Source organism: Canis lupus, chromosome 29, assembly GCF_011100685.1.
Source record: "Canis lupus familiaris isolate Mischka breed German Shepherd chromosome 29, alternate assembly UU_Cfam_GSD_1.0, whole genome shotgun sequence".
NCBI classification, from domain to species: domain Eukaryota; kingdom Metazoa; phylum Chordata; class Mammalia; order Carnivora; family Canidae; genus Canis; species Canis lupus.
The window spans coordinates 26335553-26362804 of NC_049250.1; the positions used below are offsets into that span (position 1 = coordinate 26335553).

Below are 27252 nucleotides of genomic sequence, written 5' to 3' on the forward strand. Positions count from 1 at the left end.
TCACACCCTCTGCATTCAATTAAATATGAAGTTATGCCAAAGTTTTCCTAAAAATTCCTCTATCGGCCTTTGCTTTTCCAACTGTCCAACTACAGCCCTGGTTCAGACTCATCATCTGTCACATGTACTATCATCAGTGCTTATACTCGCCTTCAGACTTGCTCTACTCCAATACATTTTCTGTTCCACATTTGTAAAAAATGTAGGGATCTCACTTATTTCAATATCATTTCTTTTAAATATTTTTAAAATAAGTGGAGATTTATGTCAATTTTTTTTTGTACAGGTTATTCTTATGGGAAAAAAGTGCTCACCAATTTCCTTTACATGGAAAAAAGTAGATGCAAACGAACGTCAATTAGAATCTTTTATTTAAATGCACTTAAGTCCAAATATCAATTTCTGCTAGTTTACTTTCTTATTTATCTAATCCTTCTACAATCTTATCTACACTTAATCTGAAAGTGAAAGAAATAAAAGTCTCCATTACTCATCAATTCTGCAATATTTGACCATCACCTCTACTGGAACTGTGGTGGAAACTTGGCCAATTTTCTTGGGTACTGAAGTGATACTGTATGTCAAATGGAAGAGTTTGGAGGAGGAAACTGGGATGGGTAAGGAGAGAGAAGGAGTGTACAAAGGTGTTTAGAAATAGCATTTCTCAGGTACCTGGGTGGTTCAGCCAGTTGAGTGCTTGATTTCCATTCAGGTCATGATCTCAGGGTTGTAAGATCAAGCCCCATTCAGGGCTCTGTGCTGAGCCTGCTTAAGATTTTTTCCCTCTGCCTCTCCCTATTTATTATCTCTCTCTCCTTTTCCCTAAAAAAATTCCAAAACGTTTTAAAATAAAATAAAAATAACTTTTCTGCTCAAAGTTTTTTGATCTCAGTTCTGCTTTGTCAGAAGTTATATATATTCTTTTTCATGAGGACTCAACAGGTCTTAAGGAAGCACTTATTTCTATTTCTTCTAAATTGAATATGTAAAGTTTAAGGTAACTGAAAAATCTGTTTATTAAATGAGATACTTTTAGAGGAAAACTTCAAGAAACATAATTTAAATTTAAATTTATTTGATCAAATCCTAGTATTTCAGTCTGATTAAAGTATAACCAAATCTCTTTCTTATGGCATTCAAAAGATAATTACCAGAAAATTTGACCTTTGTGGTAACTCATTCACAAAATCATGGAAAGAATCATTAAAAATATTTTATAACTCAACCTACACTATTTGTGACTGCAACCATAAATGCAATTCCATAAAGTTATTATGCTGAGTGTATATTGCTATTTATTTTTTTTCCAAATATAACAGTAATTGAAAACACAGAATAGTTATGCTATGTATGGATATAGAAATAGTAACATTTTGCTTTCATGTGAAAGCTTCCGATCCCATTTTAGGCCAAAGTTCTGTAGGGTATCAACACCATTGTGTCTTTATTTAGGTTTCCATAAACTTCGGATATTTTTGCCACATAGGTTTCAAGTCAGTTTCTTCTTGTTGTGAACATCCACAGTTCTTTGGGTCTGAGTGGCTATGTTACATGGTGAGAGACTCAAGAAGACTTGTTTTCTCTCTGGGATACATTATACAATACCAAGAATGGCAGCTAAAAAAAAAATTACAAAACTTCAAATGAAGAAAATATATAAAATGGTTATAAAAAGAGCTGCCGTCAGTGACACAATAATATTATGGAAAGCAAAGAGGTTCATTTCGTTGGATTTAGTAAGGAGCACTTGATGTAGAGAACTTCATGGTTCTTATCACGAATAGGATATATTTATGGGAGAAAAGCACTGAGCCTATCAGAGCAATGCTGGCTGAATTTCAGAAAAATAATAGAATGACTCATTCGGGATTTCCAGAGCATATTCCTTCCTGCATTTTCATACCTCTCATTTCCTTACAAGGATGCTTATAAAGAAGCATTCTCTCAACTGTAGTTATTTCTTTCTTTGTGAGAAGAAAATCAAATCTCAGGCTAGAGAACCAATGCTTATCATCTGTAGAAATAGTTTTTTTTTTTCTTGTAGACAAACACGTAATTAGGAAATTGAGTAACACATCCTGTATATTTACTAAATATCTCATGAGTTTTGTTCCAATAGCACAGTGTACATACTGAGAAATGCATTAAATCCAATACTGCAAATCTGGTCAAAATGTCTAATATTGGCATTCTTCAGGCAAACCTGAGTCTTTTAACTATTATAACCTATAACTTAAAATTGAAGAGAACCTTATTAACATAAGCATATCTCTACTAGAAATTCATATGCAAAAATAATTAATACAGAGCCATGAGATTTTGTTTTCTACTACATTAGTAAGAAACAAATATAATATTCCCTGCTCAAATACAATTTTGAGTGTCGTATAAAGTTTTCACATTAGTGGATGGAGGAAAAGCATATATGGATAAATATTATAAATGAGTAAATCATATAGTGTCTTCCTTTTTTAATAGATAGAAATTGATTAATTAAGGTTTTTTCATAATATTTTAACATTTTCCTATATGTATCAGCCAGTATCACAAACTATAAAACAAGTTCCTCATCATGCATCCTATTTCAATTTAGTGTTTGGGATCATTGAGCTCATTGACAATAATCAGGATTCAAACGTAACTTAAGTCTGAGTGAAAGTTTGATTTAAAATTGTTTATGTTCCTGTATTCCCTTTTGCTTGCCAAAAGATCTAAACAATTACTTAACTGAAGAAATGTTCTATTGTTTTGAAATGAAGTATAGTTCTTGTACTTTCATTATCCTTCTAATACTCAGAAAATGCTTTTTATCACAAGAGTCTATCTAAACTGGTTTCACAGATATTACTTCCCTCATGCCCACAGCATCTTGGGAGATATTGGAGATTTATTTCTACCTAGTTATATATATTGGGTCAAGAAGCATTCACCGCCATAGTGAAGATTGACTAGTTACAGCCACAAATCTTGATTTATTTATAGAGATATAGTAGAGATAATTTTAAAAGACAAATATTTTTATTGCAAGTAATTTGGGATGAGTAATTTAATGATTGTATGAGTATTACCATCAAAATGGTAAAAATATATTTACATAAATAAATAAATAAATATATATATATATATATATTTCTGATTATGAGTCTTTGATCAGTCTATTGGCTAGTTCTTATTTGTAAGCCAGTTTTCTCAACAGCCATGAAGTTCAGTGCACAGAAGATACCTAGCCAAACTATGGCTAATAGTTACTAATATCTATACAGAGCTTTACAATTTGCAAAATGGATGTGCACAATTATTTTACTTGTCCCTCACATCTACTATATGACAAACAGCACACATCATTATTATCTCCAGTTGGAAATGAGATAGTTGAGGACAAAAATGTAGCCTTCCCTAGGTCAACCTGGTTTGGTTAGAACTTTGAGCCACAATTTTTGGATTATAATCTAGTACTTCCTAATTAAACAGGTTGCCACTGCTAATGTTATCTAATGGCCAATCATTCAAACATATGACAACGTGAGTTTGGAATGCTAGAGCTTTAAACATAAACTAAAGCAAAAAAACAAAAATTAAGATATAGCATGTATAATGGGCAAATAGTACATTAACTTTGTGAAACCTATTTCTAAAAGCTTAATGTCTCTCAGTTTTATAATCTTATGCTTTTAAGAAAAAAAAATTTCACAGTAGGTCATGATAGAAATGGATCCAAATATACATGAAACAGATTAATATAGACAATAAAAATATTTGAAAGATAATAAGGGGATTTTTAAATATGTGTTGATTGAAATAAACATGAAGAAATCTCTTAATAGAATTAGTTTTTTTAAGATTTTATTTATTTATTAATGAGAGACATACACAGAAAAGCAGAGACATAGGCAGAGAGAGAGGCAAGCTTCCCATGGGCAGCCTGATGCAGGACTCAATCCCAGAATTCTAGAATCACTACCTGAGCCAAAGGCAGACGCTCAACCACTGAGCCACCCTGGTGCCCCAGAATTCATTTCTTTTAATTCAACAATGGTATAGTGATCTGTGCCCCATATTCTCTTTGTTTTAATTGGTTTGGGGTTTGGCTTATTTTTCTTGTCATCCTGTATTTCAAGTATTTCACATCAGTTATATTACAAATTGCAGACAATGTTCAAAATTCCAGATTTCAAAAAAATTAAATAATTTACTTCAAAATAATACAAAATGATGTCAAATACAAAGCATGAATTTAACACAATTCTAAATCAAACTACAAACCCAAAATAGACAGCAGTCAATGGGGTCTACTGAATCTACAAAGTAGACATTCATTGAAACCAAAGAAAACTCCCAAAGTCTAAATGTACCTAATACAACTAAATATACCTAATACAGAAGATGCAGGTACAAGCCCAAATCCAAAATTTAAATGTGGTTCAAAATAATAATAATAATATTTAAGATGGGCAGCCTGGGTGGCTCAGCGGTTTAGCGCCGCCTTCAGCCCAGGGCCTGATCCTGGAGTCCCAGGATTGAGTCCCACGTCGGGCTCCCTGCATGGAGCCTGCTTTTCCCTCTGCCTGTATCTCTGCCTCTCTCTTTCTCTCTGTGTCTCTCATGAATAAATAAATAAAATCTTTAAAAATAATAATAATAATATTTAAGATATCTACTGAATGAACCAACTTAACCAAAAAATGGGAAGATAGCAACTACAAATACATTGATTGGTATATGAGAAAAATCAAATCATGAAAGGACTTGAAAAAATCACAACTGAGAAAGAAATACACCATTCCTCTGTGAAACAGATCAGACCTTAAGAAAGAAACATAGATAAGATGACCATATTCTCTCTTATGTAAATAAATACACAGGTCCAAGGAAGCCATTTACAGATCCAAGTGTATTCCTTCCTACATCCTGCCCCCACCTCTACACCCACCCTCACCTTAGGATATATGGCCAGCTTCTTGGAACTTAGTGATTTAAGACCTTCATTTACAGACAATATGCTCTCTATTCTAATTTATTTGTCCTCTTCAATATGGATTATATATACTACCTTAGAGTTCATGGAAAATATCATTTTCCTTATACTGAAAAAGTCACTTTTATTTTCATCCAGTTTAGGAGTTAAAAAATATTTTTTGTAAAAAAATGTTTTTTGTTATTTCCTCTCATATTATCCATGAACATATAAAAGGTAAAACAGGGGGTCCTGGGTGGCCCAGTCGGTTAAACATCTGACTCTTGGTTTCAGCTTAGGTCCTGATCTAGGGTTGTGAAATCAAGCCCATGTTAGGCTCTGCTCTGAGCACTGTGTCTGCTTGAGATTCTCTTTCTCTCTCTCTCTCTGTCCTCCTCACTCATGCTCTCTCCCTCTCTCTAAAATAAATAAATATTTTTTTAAAAAAGGAAAAACAATTGATATTTACCACCAGTTGTGAAGCTTTATACTACCTGGAGCATTTTGTATGTATTACTTTATCCAACAAATATCACTATAAAGCACAAATATCGCTATAATATATATATATAATACATTATATATATAATATATATATTATATCCTACAAATATCACTACAAATAAACTATATTATTATTTTTATTTGACAGATGAGAAATTTAAAGATGACAGAAGTTAAGAACTTTTCAGATACCACAGCATCAGTGAGGGATGAAGAGCCAAAATTCAAGCTATGTTTGTTGTAGTGTTTTTTTTTTTAATTAATTAATTTATTTATTCATGAGAGATGGGGGGTGGGGTGCAGAGACACAAGCAGAGAAAGAAGCAGGATCCATGCAGGGAACCTGATGTGGGACTCGATCCGGGATCTCCAGGATCAGGCCCTGGGCTGAAGGCGGTGCTAAACCGCTGAGCTACCCAGGGATCCCACGTTGTGGTGTTTTTAACATTAAAATATTTTTTACTCCTACTAGACAATTCATATAACAGATATTATACTTAAGTATTTCCTGTACTTAATTGGAAAGTAGTTCTGATTATTTTCAATCCCACCAAACTTTGTTTGAAAAATCTCTTAATATTTGATAATTTTTAGAAAATATTGTAAAATTTTCTCATAAAAATTTAAGTCCACCATTGAAAAAAAGATACTGGGATAATATAGCATATTTCTGAACCACCTTCTTTATTTTGTAAGCAAAGTAAAAGACACTGAGACTTGCAACAAAATCACATGCTTGACTTTATCTGTGGTATTCCCAGAATGATGGTATAATGAAATGTCACCACACTGTAATAGTGGACCTATAAACATGTCTGTATGTGTATATATTTATAATATTTTTTTGTGCCAAAGGGACTTTCAGGCTTGCCGATGGCTCTTAGAAATATACAATTAAGAAATCATACAAAACAATTTGAAACTTAAATGAACTCTAAATTCATGTTGACATTACCATAAATAGCTCTCAAAACATGTACTTCAATATATGCATGTGAATATGTTGCACAAAAAGAAAAAGGCCACATTAACATAAAAGGAAAGAACTTCTGTAGTTCAGTAACTTTATTCTTTCTTTCAGAAGAAAGAAATCTACATCCTAAGGTTTCATATGGTCAGTGTGTTGTTTGAGCATTTTTAACCCAGTAATTGACTGTGAAAGTCAACCTGATTGGAATGATTGGACAAAAGGGCATAAAGAGAGTCTTCAGATCTTATGAGAAGATTTTACATTTTGGCTTTCCAATCTGCCTTAGTCAGCTTTGGCTGCTATAACAAAAATACTGGATGGATTAAACAATAAATATTTATCCCTCATAGTTCTAAAGGCTGGAACATCCTAGTTCAGCCTTCTTACTTTTGCCTCACATGTCAGAGAGAAAGATTACCACTCTTATGCCTCTATTTACAAGGACTCTAATCCCACTCATGAAGGCTCCAATTTCATGATGTAATTGCCTTCCAAAGCCTACTGCCAAATACCATCACACTGGGGATTAGGGCCTCAGTATATGATTTTTGAGGGAGGAGGGTATAAACGTCAAGTACATAGTACAACCTACTCAAACATTTTAATTTTACTTTAAAGGATATGTATTGAACTGTAAAATGTTACTGGCCTTTGGGGAAGAATCCTTTATATATTAAAAAATATATATCCTTTAGTCATCTCTGACTAAAAAATTAATAGTTAAATTATCACACTTTTTTCTTAAATGAGTTCTTGTCTGACAGTTCATGTACTTCTCTGTGGAACACAGAAATTTAAGATGGCGCTCATGACTTTCATCCCATGGTGTTACTCCTATGAAAATGAACTATAAGGTAAATTATTCATCTGAGCTTGATCCAAACACATGAGACCTTTAAAAGCATAGCATTTTCTCCAGTTGGTGGTAAAAGAGGGAAGTCAGGGGGATTTAAACTGCAAGAAGGACTCAATGCTCTGCTGTAGCTTTGAAGATGGAAGGGCCATGTAGAAAGACTGTGGGTGGCAAGAATGTTGATGGTATCTAGGAGCAGAGAGTGCTCCTATCTGATGACGGAACTGGAGACCTGTGGCCATGAGGAAGTGGTTCTGTCAGCATCCTGAATGGGTTTGCAAGTAGATCTTCCCTAAGCCTCTAGCTACAAACCTACTCAAGGTGACACCTTGATTGGAGCCTTGCGAGACTCTAAGCAGAATTCTGTTGAGCTCACTTAGACCTCTTGCCTACAGAACTGAGCTAACAAATGGGTATTGCTTGAGTCTGCTAAGTTTTGGTAATTCACCTTTGCAGTGATGAAAAAGTAATACACTAAGATTTGTTTAAAAAATATTATCTCCTAAAAAAATTATCTCCTAATGGCTGAGTAATATTCCATTGTATCCATATGGATATGGAATATAAGAAAGAGTGAAAGGGATTATATGGGGAAAGGAGGGAAAATGAGTGGGAAAAATTAGAGAGGGTGACAAAACATGAGAGACTCCTAACTATGGGAAACGAACAAGGGGTGGTGGAAGGGGAGGTGGGTGGGGGGTTGGGGTGACTGGGTGACGGGCACTAGGGGGTGCTTGACGGGATGAGCACTGAGTGTTATGCTATATGTTGGCAAATTGAACTTCAATAAAAAAAAAAATAAAATAAATATTATCTCCTTTGTAAGTCCATGAACTTTTACATCTCATTCAGGCTATAATCCCAATATTACTAAACAACCAGCAACATGATCTACTGGTCTAAGATGTGACAAAAAACAAAACATTCTTTATTTCATATTGAAAACCATTAACGAGCTCTCACTGTGTCAGGGACTGGACTAGACAATGGTTATACGGAGGTGTATGTAAGAGTCACTACCTTAAGAACCTCAAGGCAGACAGAAAAGTAAAAACCTAAATTGATACATACAATGATGAATACAAAATGTGAAACACTTCAAAATATGAAGATAGCACCAGGAAGGGCATACACATGACTGGGGACATATGAAGAGATGCTTCTGAAATTATTTATTATTAAAATGTTTCTTTTTTCATTACCTGACATATATTACTGAATATTTCCATTTCTTTGTCTCTTTGAATTATACATTTTATGATGAGTATGTTCCCAACAGTGTTCTAGACAAAGTTAACTTATTATATAACATATTGGCTTTTATTTTCAATCATTTAATCTTTATCAAAGTAATCCACTCGAAGTATTTGCAGTCCAGAACAGGGTTTATGTATCTTTTTGTTCTATGGAGTGCCTAGCACAGGTATTCAACTGAATCCAGAAAAGTGCTCAATAAATTTTGAGAACAGAACTTTGAATCAAACCAGGGATATTTGCCCCATGAAATCGAAATGAAAAGGCATTTGAACATTTAAACATTGAGAAGAATAAAACTAAAGAAAAAATTTAACAAAATATTACTTTTTAAAAAGGTTGGTTCAAATATCAATATGCAGATACTCTGCTTATTAAGGCAGCTAATTATGTGCTCCAAATAACAGGTTTATCACTCACCATAAATAAAATATGTAGAGTGTTTTTATTCTTTCTCAGAAAGGATCTTTTTATATAATTGCTTGATATATCATTAAAATCATTTCTGTAGAATAGGAAACAAAAAAGGTTCAGACTATCTATACTTTAGAGATTTCTCTGTGGTATGTCACAAGTTACTGACACAGAGATTGCTTGTAAATATTAACCAAAAAAGGGTCCTTTGTGAAATTAATAGCCTTTTTTATTCTATACATGTAAGCAAAGCCTGTTATTTTACTGTCAGTCTACTTGGTATATTTAACAATTAGTTTAATACTCAAAATCCTTAAGGACGAAAAGCAGAAGGGCTGCCAATTTCCAGTATGGCCAAGAGATCACTCACAGCCCCAGGCTAATGAGTTATAGTTTATTTCTTTGACCTCTGCTTGAAATGACTGTAAGATCATTTGAAGTAAAGTTTGAGCATTGCCATCATCCTTTTTGATTTCACATTTCTAATTAAGCCAAATATAATCTAATCAAACCATTATAAAAGAATATTAAAATATTCTAAAACAAGAAGATTTCAAGATAATAGTACACTAACAACTTGATCAAAATAATGCATTAAAGAAAGTGCCTCACACAAATGACTCAGTTCATATATAAAGAAAACTGTAAAGAACAAAAGCAAAGAAAGTGCTAGTAACCCTATGATGGCCAGGTAATACAAAAGAGTCCAATGTCTCTTGCAAATAAAGATAATATATTTAAAAAAAAAAAGAAAGAAGGAAGGATATAATATTAAAATCATCTCTTATTGGTTGTTCAGTGAGAAAATACAAAGTTTATCTTCTTAATAAATTTTTAAAAACTAGAAAATTGGCAAAGAGAAAATGAACTATGATTCAATTGGATGAACTGGCGTAATATTTCATAGGGATGATTTCTATTTACTATTATTAAAGAATTTTTGTTTTATTAAAGAATTTTTTTTTAAAGTAAATGCATACAGGGCAGCACCGGTGGCACAGCAGTTTAGCGCCGCCTGCAGCCCAGGGTGTGATCCTGGGGAACCGGGATTGAGTCCCACGTTGGGCTCTCTGCATGGAGCCTGCTTCTCCCTCTGCCTGTGTCTCTGCCTCTCTCTCTCTCTCTGCATTTCTATGAATAAATAAATAAAAATCTAAAAAATAAATAAATAAATAAATAAAAGTAAATGCATACAACTATAAAATAAAATATTTCAAAATTTTAACTCATTAATAGGTGAAAAATTAAGATGCAAAATAAATCTGAAGATATGCACACAATCAAGTAAGTTTAAAATAATTCACAGATAGATACATAATTGCTTAATATCCAATGAGCAATGAAATGCAATGTCTGAAATCCTGTCTTAGGGCAAGGAGTATGGGATCAAAGCATTTTTGCATTTCTACCATAAAAAATTCACTTGCATCTTTATGAACAGGAACATCTGTATCACTATCAGCCCCACACAAGTTAACTACTACCTCTAAAAACTTCTAAACAGATCAGTTAAAAATAATAATAATAAAACAGTCCTTATAAAACCAGGTAACCTCAAGGGCCTGCTAAACATCAATTATTCCCTTGTAAAGATAACCTGTAAGCTTTTGGTCTATTTTAAAGATTTCACATTTTTCCTCTAGAACTATATACTTTTTATGCCCTGAAATGTATCCTTTCAATATAAAAAATATTTATTGATTATTTACGTTTAGTTAGTTCTGGTACAAGTTATTGATAATGCAGAGTTAAATAAAATATGAATCCATCCATCAACGATATTTTGGTAAAGATTGATAGAATCAAGTGAATTATCACTTTCAGTCCAATGAGATAATAATATGAAAAAAGAATGAGTGAAGTCCAATATGAAATGATTCAGTAGCAAATAAGGTAAACATATAAATAAACTGGGATTTGAGAAAAATATTCCTGCAAAAAACAGTATTTGAGCCCAAGCCCACAGAAAACATAGAATAACTAGTTAAGTTTGTATTTCTCCCAATTCTGGAGGCTAAAAGCCTGAGATCAAGGGTCAGCAGAGTTGATTTCTTCCAGGTCTCTCTCTTTGGCTTGTAGATGAACATCTTCTCCCTTTGTCTTCACGAAGTTTTTCCTTTGTTCATATTCTGTCCTCATCTCCTCTTATTATAAGGACAATAGTCACAGTGGATTGGGATCCACGCTGATGATGTTATTTTATTTTAATTAGCTCTTTAAAGGCACATTCTGAGCTACTAAGGTTCTGACTTTCAGGACTCCAACATATAAATTTGGGGAAGGAAGGGGAAGGGAGAAGACAGTTCAGACCATAACAGCGCTCAGCCTAAAACTTCATAAATGAAGACATTTACTAAAGATAAAAGATTAGAATGCTGTTACCACAGAGAAAATGGCCCATAGGATGGTTAAACTTAAAAAGGCATACCACGGGGACACCCAGGTGGCTCAGTGGTTAAGTGCCTGCCCTGGCTTAGGGTGTGATCCCAGGGTCCTGGGGTCGAATTGGGCTCGGCACAGGGAGCCTGCTTCTCCCTCTACCTATGTCTCTGCCACTCTCTCTGTGTCTCTCATGAATAAATAAAATTTAAAAAATTCTTTTAAAACAAGGCACACCATGTAGTGAAAAAATAATTATAGTGACATAATTTTTTGACATGTCACTCAAGTTATTTTGTATGTATGCATGTACAAAGATACACCTATACTTTCTTTCCTCCTATAATCTTTTAACCAGCAAGAATAAGACCCATGACGGATACCCATTAACTCAGGAAAAGGAGTACCAAAATGATTTAGAACAGTGAAGGTCATTGCTTCATTCCTAAGCTCTTAGTCTCAAAATGAACTTTTATAATTATATCCTTAAAAATATATAACAACCATAAATTTGTCTCAAAACTTGATTTTGCAGACAAGAATGAGAAAATACTTACAGCCTGTTGGAATGGAGGAGGGAGTGGGGGGGGGGCATTCAGAAGAGAAAGAGAGAAGATTGAGAAGGTTGGATGTGTGTTGGGGAGAGATAGATGGTACAAAAGCCTAAATGAGGAAGCATAGCTTTCTGCTTCTGAGAGTAATATGGTGCTCATGTGAGTGCTCAAATTCATTCTCCAGAATGGAATTGATTGAGAGAAAGCATATAGCCTAGTCAAGATGGGTTTGGGAAGCACCTCAGTCCCCTGCTTATATGTGGTATTTAGAATAGAGGTTCTCTTGATTCTTTGATTTCATGACAACTTTATACTTTTACAAATTATTGAGAAACCCACAGAGTTATAACATTTACTCTATCAAAAATTTAAAATCTACTGCTTACTATACTATAAATTCAAACAAAATTTTAATGTTAACAGGAAACACCAATACTTTTCAAAAAGTAATAAGAAAGACTGATTTACATTTTTCTAAGTTTTCCTAATTTCTGGCATAATTGAAGACAGCTGGTTTCCCATATCTACTTTTGCAGTCAACAGTATCTCTCATGATATGTTAATGGCATTAAAGAATACCCAGCCACATCCAGACATTTATATGGAAATGACAGGATTATGTAAATTACTTTTTTTAGATAATTATGAATATCTTTCTATGGTACTATGCCAACACTCTACAAGTGGTAGTTTCTTAACCATACACTATTCCATCAAAATCCATTGGTCTATCTTGTACTTTGGTGGTTTTACCCAAGCATATGTAACCAGTCATTTGCAAAATACTGGTTCACTGTGGTAAGAATAAAATAACTACTGTTACAAATTGGTACCACTGTCTTGATTTGTGCTGAGCGATTTTATTCCCAATTGCTTTCACACCATCAAAAACACTGATCTAGGCAATCCAAGGAGTCCCATATGCCCCAGGAGAGATACAGAAACAGTGAAAGAAAACTTGCCTTTTAGGAGAGAAGGTAGGAAAAATCGGGGCCTCATGATTTGAGACTGTGGACTGCAAGTGTGCGCTAGCCTCATGTTCAAAAATCAGGTGGATCTAGTCATATTTTAATGGATACCAGTAAAAAAATTTCAGGGGTCAGACTACTTAAGAATAACCTCAGAATAAATCAGCATAAGAACTAGACATCTCTTCCTTATACCAACGTGGTATTTAAACTCACAAAAAATTTCAGTAGCTGTCAGACAAAAGGGAAGGAGAAGCTTGAAGGTAAGAATCAATAAATGCCTGAGCAGAAATTCATGATGGGCTGAGATAATGATAGCTGAAAGAGATGGCTGTAAGTCTAGAAGAAATAGAGTCATTTTCAATGAGCAGCATAGGCTTTGATGTTTTTTTGGTTGGTTTGTTGTTTGTTTGTTTGCTCTTGTTTGTGTTCTCCTCAGGGTATAAATAGTGGTTGAAGAGCAGGGTGAAATGAGTTCTAAAAAGTAGAAACAAAGTGTGTTGTTTAAATATTTCTAATAAATGAGTGATTTAAGGTTTATAACAAATATAGCCAATCCTTCTTACATATATAACATAAGAAAATAAGAGATAGAAAAAGTATGATATATCCATGGACTGCCTTAGCTAAACTTTTGTTAAATAGGTTATGAACTGTTAAATATATAAAAATAGGCATCCTTGCCTACAGGAACTGCTCCAAAAAAGCCAAATCTGCAAGATGAAATGTTTTACAGGCTACATGTAAAATACTTCTTCATATTTCTAAAAGAACAATGACCTTCCCACACGCTTTTTCTGGCATTTGTGTTTCCACTTCGATAATTTATTAATTAGAGTACTAGGAAACCAGTGTGTCGATTAAGAGATTTGTTCATATAACTTTTTTTAATGAAAAGTTTTAAAATATAAAGAACAAATTATTTTATCTTCAAATAAAGCTTCTTTGTGATTTGCTTCCCAGTTATCTACAATAAACATGTTTTCTATATTTAAAAAACAATTTAAAAAATGTATTCCCTACTTAATCAGATTCCACTTAATGTGAGAAACTCCATTCTTTGCCAACACTAAAACCTGTCTAAAGTGAATGTTTTGTGAATGCATGACCCTTTAAACACACACACACACTTATCTCTATGTCTCTTCCTATGTCGATATCTATGTCTATTTAAGCTTAGGCTATAAGAAAAGCTCAAATTAAAACACTAATAAATACTAACTCAATTTATTTTTACTGTGGGTCATTCAAACTTTTTTTAATATTCTTAATTTATACACTAGATATACAAAATAGAATAAAAAGTAACAGATCCAGTTATTATTTTAATTGATTTTGGAATCATCTTCAGAATACATATATAATTACTGTCTTTGAACATGAATGTTAAATTTTAATAAATTTACTTATTAAAATGAAGCCTTATTAAAATTCCAGTAAATGATCTGGAATTCAGTAAACTCTTTGTCCAAAGGGTAACATGTATCAGAAATGCTTAAGGCAGCTAGCTATTCAGAAGCCTCTACAAGAAAGTTAACTTTAGAAATACAAATCAGATAGATGAAAAAGTATGTATATGCTGAGTATTATGAAACACTGATAAGATTGTAGAGTCTTGAAGAATCTCTAACTAGAAAGTAATACTGTCAGTGAATGACTTCTAAGAAGGTCAGAAAATCTGAGACTAGTTACAGAAAAGATGAGGTTAGAAGATACATAGGATTTAAAATGTGAAGATTTGAATATACAATACCAAGAGGTAAATCATTTCAGAGTTTGGAACAGCAGTGTACCATAAGCATTTGGGCTCAGAATCATTTTTGAGGCAGCAAAGTGAAGGATGGACTGGAGTGAAAGGAAGCTAAAGGAAGGGAAATAAGTTAGAAAGTTATCAATAAAATGCAGATATGAAGCAAAGAAGCTCACACAAAGGTAGTGGGAACTAAAAGAAGAAGATATACTCAAGGGATACTTGGAGGAAGATTAATATGACTTTATGATTATCATACTCACCAATGTTAAGATGCACAAACTTACATTTTAAAATTTCTGAAATCTTACAATGGATGGTGTCTTATAATCACTGAGGCACAGGTGGGTATCATGACTTGATTATGTGAAGGTATAATTTTAAAAGGTTGGAATGTCATGACTTACATGCAAGTTTAAAATAAATACATGTCTGAGATTTATTTAATTTATTAGCTGATGAAGAAATCAAAACAAAATACAAAACCAGTTCAGAGAAGTTTGTGAAGACAAAAACATATATATGTAAGCAATCTAGAATGCTAAAATAAATTTGCTAATAGGTGCAAAATTGGTTTGCTTTAAAAGACTTTAAAGCAATAAAATATAATGAGTAAGCTCATCTTTTCAACGAGGTAGAAATTTTATCTCTATTGGATAAAATGAATTTTTATTTATATGGATACAAATCACTTGCTTTTTATTCTTTTTAAACTACTAAACATCTACCCCAGAAGAGTTGTATAATAGCCTAAATAACAGAAAGAAAAACACAGAGTGCATCTCCATATAATCAGATAATCTATAGAGAATCTACTAGATAATTCTCAGTACTGCACTAGCAAGAATACTTAGTCCACTCTGTTGGCATTTGCAAGCCTGGACAGTTTTTAAACAGTTGTCATTGCCTGATCATAATCAACTATAAAAATTACCAAAACGAAATTTGTGATGAATAGGTGTCAGAGTCTTGAAATGAGATCCCAGAGACCACCTCACACCAGTGAGAATGGGGAAAATTAACAAGGCAGGAAACCACAAATGTTGGAGAGGATGCGGAGAAAAGGGAACCCTCTTAGATTGTTGGTGGGAATGTGAACTGGTGCAGCCACTCTGGAAAACTGTGTGGAAGGTTCCTCAAAGAGTTAAAAATAGACCTGCCCTACGACCCAGCAATTGCACTGTTGGGGATTTACCCCATAGATTCAGATGCGAATGAAACACCGGGACACCTGCACCCCGATGTTTCTAGCAGCAATGTCCACAATAGCCAAACTGTGGAAGGAGCCTCGGTGTCCATCGAAAGATGAATGGATAAAGAAGATGTGGTCTATGTATACAATGGAATATTACTCAGCCATTAGAAACGACAAATACCCACCATTTACTTCAACGTGGATGGAACTGGAGGGTATTATGCTGAGTGAAGTAAGTCAATCGGAGAAGGACAAACATTATATGGTCTCATTCATTTGGGGAATATAAATAATAGTGAAAGGGAATAGAAGGGAAGGGAGAAGAAATGTGTGGGAAATATCAGAAAGGGAGACAGAACATAAAGACTCCTAATTCTGGGAAACGAACTAGGGGTGGTGGAAGGGGAGTAGGGCGGGGGGTGGGGGTGAGTGGGTGATGGGCACTGAGGGGGACACTTGACGGGATGAGCACTGGGTGTTATTCTGTATGTTGGGAAATTGAACACCAATAAAAAATAAATTTATTATAAAAAGAGAGAGAGAGAGATCCCAGAGACCAAAGAACTCACGTAAACCCTAGGAATCAAATGGTTGCATGGTAAGTTGGTAGATCCGGTATGTTAGGACTATTTCTGAGCTTCAGTTCATAACTGAATAGCTGGTTCAAGAACTCCACAGCACCACCAATTAACGGCATATAATTGACATCAGTAGACTACTTCATCAACAATAGCACATGACACAGTCTTCTGAAGCTCAGGTGGGACATTCCCCAAGACAGACCACAATGTGGGCCCTAAAATGCACCTTAACTTTTAAAAGCATAAAAGTTACATGATGTATGCTCTCAACCACAATTGAATAAAACTAGAAATCAATAAGAAAAAAACAGCTGGAAAATTCCTAAATGCTTAGAGATCAATAAGAAACCTTCAAAATACCATATAGATCAAAAGAGAAATCTCAAGAGAAATTAACAAATACTGTGAACTAAATGAAAATACAAATTATCAAAATTTATAAGATTCAGCAAAGCAGTTCATAAAGAGAAATCCATGATATTAAATGCACATATTAGAAAAGAAGAGAGATCTAACATCACCAAGAAGATATAAAGATGGCAAATAAACATGCAAATATTTTCAGCATCAAATGTCATCAAGGAATTGCAAGTTAAAATAGTAATAAGATTCCACTACTCATCCAGTGGAATTCTAGTCTGAAATCCAAAACAGTAGAACACCACATGCTGGCAAGGATGTAGAACAATAGTAACTCTCATTCATTGCTGGTAGAAATGCAAAATGATACAGCTACTTTGTAAGACAGTTTGACAGTGTCTTATAAAACTAAACATACACTTGCCAGACCATCCACCAATCACACTCTTTGGTATTTACCTCAAGAGTTGAAATGAATGAGTTGAAAATTCATGTTCACACAAAAACCTGCATACAGATTTTATAGCAGCTTTATTCATAATTGTCAAAACGTGAAAGTAACCAAGGTGTCCTCCAGGAGGTGAATGGATAGATAAACTGTGAAATATCCAGACAATAGAATATTATTCAGTGCTAAAAAGAAATGGAGCTATCAATGCATGAGAACACATAAAGGAAACTAAAATGCATGTTATTAACTGAAAGAAGCCAATTTGAAAAGGCTACATAAGTATGATTCCAGCTATATGACATTTTGCAAAAGGCAATAATGAAGACGGTAAAAGATCAGTGAGTGCCACAAGTTAGTAGGGAGACAAGAATAATAGGTAGAGCACAGCGAATTTTTAGGGCAGTGAAAATACTCTGTACCTTACTATAATGATGGGAAATATGTAGCTAATTTGTCAATATCCATAGAAAGTACAACACCATTATCAAACCCTAATGTTAACTATGAACTTTGGAGAATCATGATTTGTCAATATAGGTTCACAGATGGTAATAAATGTACCACTGTGGTGTGGAATATCAACAGTCAGAGAGCTTGTGTATGTGTGGGGCCTGGGAACCCTCTGAACTCTCCATTTCAGTTTCCTGTGAATATAAAACTTCTCTAAAAAATAAAGTTTATTATTTTTTTAAAAGCTGGCTTAAAAGCTCAGCACCAATGACCCAACTGAGTGTTAAAACACAGACATTAACAATTCTCGGTTCCAAAGCAGATTCAAAAAAAGTAGTACTTTGAAGGTTAAATAGCTTTAAAAGTATCTTGAACAAATTATTTTCTTCATATTTTAAGTGCAAAATGAATTGATAAAATCAATACCTATGTAAGTATGAAAAAATAAGTATAAAAGTATTCTAAGTAAGAAGAAAACATTGCATTATTGCTAATTGTACAGTTTTTTTGTTCAATATAAAATTTAAAAAAACATCGTTACTTACTAGCATCTTAGAATCATATGAAATATGGTAGAGTAAGAAATAGTCGTTGCTGGATGGGGAATTTGGCTACTTATGATGTCATCAACTAGCTTTATGACTATAGAGAAAGGAATTTATGGGAAAAGTAAATGAATTCCATTGGTTCATGGACTTCAAGAGAAGTGGCTACAGATAAATTTGGGAGATAGCAGTGTGTATGTAGATAAGATTGTTTAGAAAAAGAAGGTAATGAGAAATGAATAGAACCAAGGGTGAGATTTTTATTAACTGAGACATAGAAAATTAAGAAAAAGAGAACTATCTAGCACTTAATTGATTAGCAGCTAGGATTGTCATGTTGTATCCACATCCCAAACAAAACCAGTCTTTGTGAGCGTTGGATCAGCAGGCAATGAAATAATCCACTTGGCTGTTGGATTTAGCTGATTTTTTTTTTCAAACTATAGTGATATATTAATCAAACTCACCATGCCCAATTAATATCTCAGTCAAAAAAGTGAAAACACACTGTAACATTTGATTCTGTTATTCATTCTTTTTACTGTATACCCAGAATATATAATTTTTACATTTTTATGCATAATGCCTCGTTTTGAAATCATTCTGATTGTGCCCCTAACACAAAGCATGTGTTTCCATATCAACCCTTATCATGACGCATTCTTATTTCCTGCTTGTCAGTTTTTTCCCCTTAGAATCCTTGATTCTCAGTGGTTCTAACACTGCCTTACTTCCACCATCAGAAATGTAGCAAGTGTCTGGCATATAGCAAGTGCTCAATAAATCCTTTTAACAAAGTTAATTGAACCATTTCTTAGGACTACGCTTAGATAGATAAGGGCCAATTGCATAGGTTAGAGGAAAGACCGAGAACTTTGACACTACTTACAAGTTGTGTGATCTACAGAAAGTCACATATTCTTTCCCAATTTCCCCATCAATAAAATAGAGATGATAATATCACTTGTCTGGCAAGGTCGTTGAAATGGATTGATTAGGTTTTATATGGAAATAGAGTGCCTAGCCCTGGCACATAGTTACTCAATAGATGGTAACTATTATTATTGTTATAATTAATATGTCCCTTTTGCAAGGACCAAATTTTAACCACAGGGCTCTCTGTGGATTCCATGTCCTCTTTTTATTTGACATTAAGTAACACTCATAAAGAGATGATGGTGTGAAAAACAGTGCGATCTCTGTCTGTAAAGGACTTCACTGATTAAAAAGTCCATCATTCTCAGGCATGGTCTACCTCCTCAGCAGTAATAATGGAGAAGAAATCATTTGGTAATAAAAATGCTTTCATTCTCTTGCAACTCCTCATTCTTATTCCACATTCTCAAACAATAATCATTCTGTTCCTGCATAAATCCTAGACTACAGGTAGAACTTTTATCCAATATGGGTATGAAGCTCTGAGTTTCTCTGTTCCTTCAGGAAACACTTCTAGCTGATTCCCAAACCTGAACTCCAGATAGTCCACTACATTTTTGCTTCAGTCTTGCTTACTGTTTAATGTTTGAATTCTAATCTTGAAGCTTCCAAATTCACGTAGCAAATTGGACAAGAAATCTCCTTTTGTCTATGTCCCTACATGACCTCTAGGGGATTCCCAGAGATAAAGAAATGTTTGTGCTCACTTGCCACCTATATTGACATCAATACCAATGCATTCTATTGGTACAAAGATGGAGGTGTGAGGTCAAAAATAGGAAGGAAATGAAAGCTGTGTGACTAGTAGTGCATGGGAAAAATACTGTTCTATATCATTGGGCATAACTATATCAAGTGCTGAGACAGTACTATAAGAGATAAATGATTCAAGCAGAGTTAGGTGTAGAATTAGAGATAGAAAGTTCAGATCAAAACTCCAAGAAAGACTGGAAAATAATACATGATCTTCTGAAGTAATACTGAGTATCTGAAAACTATTTTTATTATTATTTTAGATCAATAATATTCAGCCACAATAAAAATGCAGTGCTTATTTTTCATAATGGTGCTAAATTAGTTAATTCTGAAAAAATATTGAGAAATCTTTAGATAAATAATAAGTAAAATATGCAAGGTCAGATTTATCAATTTTAACTTAAAAATTCACCTAGAATTGATTTTTTTTTAAGATTTTATTTATTTATTCACGAGAGACACAACACAGAGAGGCAGAGACACAGGCAGAGGGAGAAGCATGCAGGGAGCCTGACATGGGACTTGATCCCGGGTCTCCAGGATCATGCCGTGGGCCAAAGGCAGGTGCTAAACCGCTGAGCCACCCGGGCTGCCCTAGAATGATCTTCCCATAAGTTTGATATTTATTCATAGCCATTAACACTAGACACCAATATGAAGCAGAGTTCACATGAGAATTTTCATTCTACAGAAAAGGGTTATTTTCAAGTTTTTACCTCTTTGGACATAATTAAAAGTGTTGGTCTATCCCAACTATCTATAAAGTAATAGGAACCTGATACTTTGTCCTTGATACTCCCTTTTCTCTGCAACTGATGTTTCTTTCTTTTATTTACTCAGTGATTTCTTAGAGGAAGAGTTCCATCTGCTTAACCTTATTTATCTACAAAGATCTAAAAGTATGTAAGAGTGAAGCCAGAAAAAGACCACAGATCAAAAATCCAATGAAAGACCAAAATTTACAAAACCCCAAAAATAATGAAACTAACCTGGAAATCAGAGGTCTGGTGAAAGGCAAAGCATATAGATGAAAATGAAAAGGTCCCATAGTGAGCTGCATCTCACCAATTTTGTTAATTCCCATCCAAGGAGCAAAGGAAGATATTGTGTCCATTACTTGAAGTTGAGGGAGCAAGATCTCTAAGAAAAAATGCCCTCCTTTAATAAAGCAAGATTACTGAGAAATCCACGAATGTCTACTTTGTTGCTAATTCAGAACAGTAATAACATGTAAGTAACAAAGTCATGGACCTTACCTCAGCTTTTCAAGGGAAGACTAACTTGGCTCCAAGAACTTCAAAAACTGTCATTGACCTATGGCTGTTCTGCATTCCTCCAGAACGATAATCAGTCTCCAAGGCTTTCTTAATGGAAAAGTCTCGAATATGATACACATTTCTCTCTCACAAGACAGAAGAAACTCTTTTGCTGGCACAGCAGCCTCACTGTTGCATCTTCATCTGTATACTGGGAATAGTAATACTTGTCACATAGGATTAATGGGTATAATATTCATAAAACACTTTGACTTCTTAGATAGTGGACCCTATAAATATGACATATTAGCATTACTATGATAATATGTAAAGATACAGTTACTATATACCTAAAAATTGATCTTTTTCACTGATCCGTGGATTGCGGTTATATTTAATTACTATAAAATGGATAGACTGTCTTATAGAAATAAAAGCTGAAAAGACATTTTTTGTGTGCAGATGTCAGTGGAATATTTTTTTTTTATTCCAAGCCAAGGATAAAAAATTATAGGAAAAAAAAGTAAAAATGGGTTGGGCTTCACGGGCTTACCACTCATTAGGTATTAACATAGGGGATAGGGTTGTAAGGACCTAACACCCCCTCTTTCAAAAATTTCTTTTTTTTAATAAAAAGATAGCCCAGTGGCTCTCCTTGACTTTTTTCTATCAAGAACTCCTGCTATTTTCCCTTTTGCATTTATACTTTGAAGTGTTTCATCTACTAGATGAATTGATTACATAATAATGTCATATTTTTTATTAATATGTACTGACTGGTTCCTTATTAGTCAGAGCTAAATAACATGCTTTTAAGTGGAAATGTATTACAACAATAACAACAACTTCAGAAGCAAAAGAAACTCATATCCTTGTCAGTGCATCCCATGGTGATTCTGTATGCTTTTTTCCTCACTCATAGAAAAATGGAAAGAGGGGCACCAGGGTGGCTCAGTCAGTTGTCTGCCTTCAGCTCAAGTCATGTTCCAGTGGTCCTGGGATAGAGCCCCTGTCTGGCAGCCTGCTCAGTGGGGAGCCTGAAACTCTGCCCTTCCTCCTGCTTGTGCTCTCTCTCATTGTGTCTCTCTCATAAATGAATGAATGAATGAATGAATGAATGAATGAATGAATGAAGTCTTTTTGAAAAATGGAAATATTTTTTATTAGCCTGGATGACCCCAGTGTTGAAATTAATGCATTTGAAGTCAAGACAACAGTTCTCATAAGGAGTTCTTTTCTTGAGACTGTGTAGGACAGATAGGGCTTTGTTTTAAGTGAATTAAATGTTATCAATGATTCTTTTAATCTTCACAAAAGTCCTTGAGATAAACTGTGATTACTCTTGTTTTCACAGATGAGGAAACTGGGACACCCAAAGGTGAACTCATCCAAGTCACCAAATTAGAAAGAAAAAGAGCCAAAATTACTCGTATTCAAAAAGAATCCTTGAAAACAGGCCACACAGTATGCACTATTAAGCACGGTGCGTGCAGCCCTCTCAGAAACATGTGCAAAACTGAGGTAATATCTGGCTAAATAGAAGTTTAATTAGTGGTTGTCTCAAGGTTACAATTTCACATATGTAACAGGTATTCTGATATAAGTCAGAAACTTGGATCTACATAAACATGGAAGAGCATTAAAGAAAGGATAAATAAAACACTTTGCATGATATTTTAAAAAGCAATTCAGGTTTTTTAAAATGAATGACCCCCACATATAGATATCTAATAGTATTCATTAAACATTCAAGTTGACTTAGCTTCCACGTTCTCTTCATGTGTATCCAAGTGAAGAGGAAGATGCATAAACTCTTCTTGAGGAATTTCAATGCCTCCCTTCAATGCCTTACTCCCCAACTTTTTCTCCAATCTATTCCCAGTAATTATCAATAATAATTCAACCACTTCCCCCTTCCACCTAAAACACTGCACTGTCAGTAGTGGAAAACTCACCTGGAGGAGATGTCAAGATCAGTCAAAAGGAATATTTATTATTCTGATCGAATGAAGTCCATCCTTTTAGAAAGTACTGGAAGTATGATGCTTTTGGAAAAGTGTATTCTTTATACTTTCACCTATTTATAAGTTATTGATACATGGCAGCCACAGTAGAAAGAGCTGTAAGAGGTGGTGGGAAGGAGATAAATAGGATACATTCCTCAGCTCAAGTATTCATGAGCAGTAACAAAAAGTATAAAAATAATGTATAAATATATATATACATACATATATAATAAATATATATATACATACATATATAATAAATATATATATATATAGATTTTTTTTTTTACTTCAACTTGTCCTTAGTCAAGTTCCAGTCCAATGACTCACCCACAACAGCAACAAATAGCTCACCATTAAGGCTAGTTGAATTATCTGTGCTCAATGAATCATAACTTAAAGCAGCTATTTAAAAATATTTTAATTAATTAATTTATTTGACAGAGATAAAGCGCACATCAGCATAGGGAGGGGCAGAGAGAAATGGAGACAAGCTGACCACCCCCTGACTGGGGAGTCCGTCTTGGGGCTGGATCCCAGAATTCTAAGATCATGACCTGAACTGAAACCACGAGTCCAATACGTCACCAACTGAGTCACCCTAACGCCTCTAAAAGTATTTTAATAGATGCTCAACTTTTCAGTTCTAGGTATCAGAATGTCTGGGGAGGGCGTCAAACTTGGAAAGTCTCATGGTTTTCTTTCCTTCCCTAGCTCCCTCTTTTTTTCCTTCTTTCTTTCCTGTCTTCTTTCCCCCTACTCCCTCTGTCCCTTTCTCCCTCTTTCCCTTCCTCAATCCCCTCTATCCTTTCTTTTAATTTTTTATTTATTGGAAAACATTAGATTCACCACTGGAAATGTCTGAAAATTACTGTTTTTTTAACAAAATAAAATAATAATTCTATATATTGCAAATGCCGTATCTCCGAAGTTCAAGTAACAGAATTTTTTTCTCTTTTGTAATATATAGGTAAGAAAAAGTAAGAAACATTGGTTATTTTTCAAAATAAAAGGGAAGTGTAAATTAAATATGAAAATCTAGAAACATTTTCCTTTTAATCTCTTGAACATCTGGTCGAAATCATCAAGGGAAACAATTCATTGCCTTTTATAGAAACACCCAAACTCCTACAACCCTGTTAAAAACACATATTAACTAATTGTTAGAAAATATATTTGAGTCCTGGAATTTACTAGTAATATTTTATATGTATTGAAATAATTTTAGAAATAAAATCCTACAAGATTTTGACTAAGTTAATAGTACACAGATTGCAATGTTAGTGGACATACAATAGCCTTATGAAAAAGAATAATAAACATCGTAGCATGAAGTACGTGCGTAACCCTATTTTGCCATTAATTACTTGCTGAACTCACTGTATTATAAGACAAGTCTCATGACTATCTTTCATAAATGTGGAAAAGCAATTTGTTATTCCCTCCTACATTCTCTGGGTTTTTATAGGCCGGTTCATTTTGTCTCCACTGTGAAATATCTTAAAAGGTACCATGGTATTCTGACTCTAGTAGTAATTTATTATTCCCGTTAATCTTGTAAAATTGCCCTTTGCATGTAATAATTTGTTATTCTTTTATTAGACCTTCTTCTGCATACTGTGTTTATCATAAAGATGTCACCATTGTGATGCCTAGCAACCATTACAATGTTCTGGATGTGTTTGCATATATTTTCCTGGGGGAGAGATCTGCGTGGTCCCTGCATGGGAGAGCTGTCAGTGGATTCTGATGTATGAGGATAAAAGGAGCCCCTGCTGCAGACTCCAATAAGCTCAAGTCACGGCCTGAAAGCAGTGACTTGGGCATCACTATACCGTGTTAGAAAATGTGTCAATTATCACATGGACCGCCTAAGGGTATTGCCTGGGTCTAGGTCATAAAACCATCAAGACTGAAGGGGGAAAAAATTGATGAAGAAGTAAGTTGAGTTAATTGATAACAAGGAAGCCTGGATATGGAATGTTCATTGTAACTTGAGACCCAAATTTTTGTCTGAGAAGCTTTCCTGTGGATGATCCCAGGAGTAAAACTAAACCTGTCTATCTTCTCCGACATAAAGTATGTATAACTGGCATTTTAGGCATTTCCTAAAAGCCAGCAGGTAGTTGTCAAACTAGTCAAGAAGCCATAAAAATAAAAATAAGATCATGCTAATAATGTTATAGTTGTTTTGCTATTATTGTGATTCTTAATATATGGTGCCACTGTTTATATGTGAATACAGTGGGGACCACTTAAATATGTAGCCTAGGGCTGAAGTCATGAAAGCTTTATGCACCATTTATGTAGGTTTCTGTGCAGTTTACTCAGGGAAAGGGGAAAATACATATTTTTCATACATTTACAGTGATTCCTAAGCTGCTTCAATTACCCTCTTTTTAAACTTCCTTCCGTTCCCTGGAATTACTGATAATATTTAAGGCATTTGTGTCAGATGAGTTCCTTCAAGAAATCACTATTCACTAGGCATGGGAATAATCACGAAAGAAAAAGAAACCAGCTCTCTACATAAGGTGGCTACACTAGCAGAGGATGAGGAAGTTCTGTTAAAAACTTAAATTTTAATGAAAAACAACAAAAAAAATCATTTTTAAAATAATACCGAGTAGGCTCTTTGCTAAAAATATTTAAGCATCCAGCCACACGTAGATCCTGAGGTACCAGGATGACTGACTGCCTCAGACTTTTCAAAAGCACATGATTTTCAAAATACATTGTTAGGACACAGGCCAGAAAATTATCCCTCGTTTTATTGGTGTTCAACAAAAAGATTCTTCTACACTAAATTTTCAGTTTTAAAAAAAAAACATATAAAAAGACATGGCCTCTCTCACTTAAAATCTAATAGTGAAACATTTTTTGTGGTCATAATGTTAACAGTGCTGACAATTATAAGCAATATTTCCCAGTATAGATTTATCTTCTGGCACTGGATGTTTTCTTTGAAGGTAAAGCCAAATTTTGAATTAGAAGAAGCCATATTGGAAAAAAAACAAAAACGAAAACGAGCTTCATTAAAACATTTAACTAAAACCTTTCATCTCTTCAATCAGAAGCATGTTTTTACTACCAGCCTGTATTCCAGTGAAGCAGACAACGTTTTATTAACCCTTGTCTCTCAACTATTTTATATTTGCATGAATTGGCAAATTTTTTTTTATGTGTCTACGGACAGCAATGCAATCTTCCAAGTAGATATTTTAAATATTTTTTAATTTATAAACTATATGGCGAGTAGGAAGATGATAGGCTCTGGAATCTGTAGCCTTACCTTTGCTATATGCTTTCTGTACAGTTGCTAAAGTTATAGAAGCCTTAGGTAGGTCACATAGCTTAAAAAAAAAAAAAGGAAAAAAAGAAAATGTCTAATAAATGTCTAATATGGTAATACCTGTTCACCCTGCTGCATAAAACTATGAAAACCAAATGAAATAATTGCTGTTAAAGTGTTTCAGAAAATTAAGTGCCACAAACTATTAGTCCTAATTATTCACATTAAGCTTAAATTATTTTAGCACATCAGTATTATCTATTATTACTATTTTCAAAATACACTCAATTATTAATTGTCTCAGATATTACTACTATTTTCAAAATACATTCAATTATTAATTGCCTCAGACTTTGGCAATAGGCCACAACTTTCTTTTGATAACTTAAAAAAAAAAAAAAAAAAAGGAAGGCCTATTCCAGATAGATATCAGGCCATCAATTTGCAGTTTTTTCTTCCTTTCTTTATAATAGCTATAGGAATTTGTTCTGAAATGGGATGGATTGAAAGGCAGTTCCTTAATAAAAATTCCAGGTTTTGGCCTGAAACTATAGAACATGAATTTGGAGACTATTCAGTTTCAGTATCTTCAGAGGGATTCCACATAAAGGCAGTAAAGGCGGAGTGGAGTAGAGAGGATAGCAATTTAAACAGAAACTTTTTCAAAGATAATATTATACCGCATTCTATTAGAAAATAATAGCAGGAATGGTCCCTGAGGACTAAAATTTAATTGGACCTGCTGTAATAATGTGGGGATGTAGAAAATATACTTTAAAACTGACCTGAGTTGTTTGCTGTGGTTTTCAATGAAGAGTTTCCTT

General features: G+C 34.0%; 1 long non-coding RNA gene across 3 annotated transcripts in view; it reads right to left on the reverse strand.

Moving 5' to 3' along the window:
- Positions 1–21308, reverse strand: part of LOC111093168 — a 119864-nt gene extending 98556 nt beyond the window's left edge. For 2 of the 3 annotated variants that reach the window (XR_005381107.1, XR_005381108.1), the window contains exon 1: positions 20864–21090. This is a non-coding gene — a long non-coding RNA (uncharacterized LOC111093168). Of the gene's footprint in view, positions 1–20863; positions 21091–21130 lie in introns of those variants that run through there. The other variant, XR_005381109.1, reaches the window with a different exon arrangement.
- Positions 21309–27252: the final 5944 nt, after the last annotated feature.